Source organism: Microtus ochrogaster, chromosome 10 (genome assembly GCF_000317375.1).
Source record: "Microtus ochrogaster isolate Prairie Vole_2 chromosome 10, MicOch1.0, whole genome shotgun sequence".
Classification (NCBI taxonomy): Eukaryota; Metazoa; Chordata; class Mammalia; order Rodentia; family Cricetidae; genus Microtus; species Microtus ochrogaster.
This window is the reverse complement of record NC_022016.1, coordinates 34,871,010-34,872,220: the sequence shown is the minus strand read 5'-3', so window position 1 is coordinate 34,872,220 and position 1,211 is coordinate 34,871,010.

The following is a 1,211-nucleotide window of genomic DNA, read 5'->3' as shown; positions in this document are numbered from 1 at the left end:
CTGGTGCCCCCTTCTGGCCTGCAGACATACACACAGACAGAATATTGTATACATAATAAATAAATAAATAAATATTTTTTAAAAAAGAAATGTATAAAGGATGTGTGCCCCTGGTTCCCTACAAAGGGGAGTATGAATCTAGAGATTTAAAAAGGTGTGTGTGAATGAATGAGTGCTTTGTCTTGGTCTGTGTTTGACTGTTCCTATGTTACTGTTTTAAGTGTTCATGTCTTTGAAAAGCTTAAGTGGTCCCGGTATCTGTCTGTCTGTCATTACTGTCCGTTTTCGTTTAGTGACCTTTGTTATCTTTTTTTAAATATTTATTATTTATTTATTATGTATACAATATTCTGTCTGTATGTATGCCTGAAGGCCAGAAGAGGGCACCAGACCTCATCACAGATGGCTGTGAGCCACCATGTGGTTGCTGGAAACTGAACTCAGGACCTTTGGAAGAGCAGGGAACGCTCCCAACCTCTGAGCCATCTCTCCAGCCCCCGACCTTTGTTATCTTGGAAGAGGTGAAGCAGGCAGCCTCTGCCTCTAGCCTCCTGTGCATTTTTACTGGATCAGTTCCAGGACTTTGGGTCCTGAAAGAAAAACTTCTCTAAGGTGAGGCATGACGCTGGCCACCTTCCTTCGTTGTGCTCTGGTCCACAGCCAGCCAGCAGCTCCTGCAGAAGGCGGGGGGTGCAGGCACATGCCCAGGTGGGCAGAGATACTACAGGGAGACATGTGCTTGTGTTCCGGGCTGCAGGGAATTAACTGCTTGAAGTTGAAAAACTGCACGGATGTGTAACAGAGAATCTTTGATGGTGGCTGGAGAAGTTAACTTTTTTTTTCAGGAATGCTGGCAGTCAAGGACACTCTGTGCCCCCCAGCACTGCTCCCCCTCTTTTCTTTCCTAAGTCAAGTTCTTCTTCACTGTGATAACCCTCAAGATCTTTTCTGATGGCCACCATTTTCTCATTTTAACCCTTCTCTGTCTTGATACTGCTTTAAAAAAATGTATCTGTGTGCCTGTGTACTTTGAAAAGCGTTGATTTAAAATAATAGTTAAAGATGCATTATGTTTGGGGAAAATTATGCTTTTGTTTTCACAGAAAAAATATATGCATTTTGGCCAGGCGGTGGTGGCGCACGCCTTTAATCCCAGCACTTGGGAGGCAGAGGCAGGCGGATCTCTGTGAGTTTGAGGCCAGCCTGGTCTA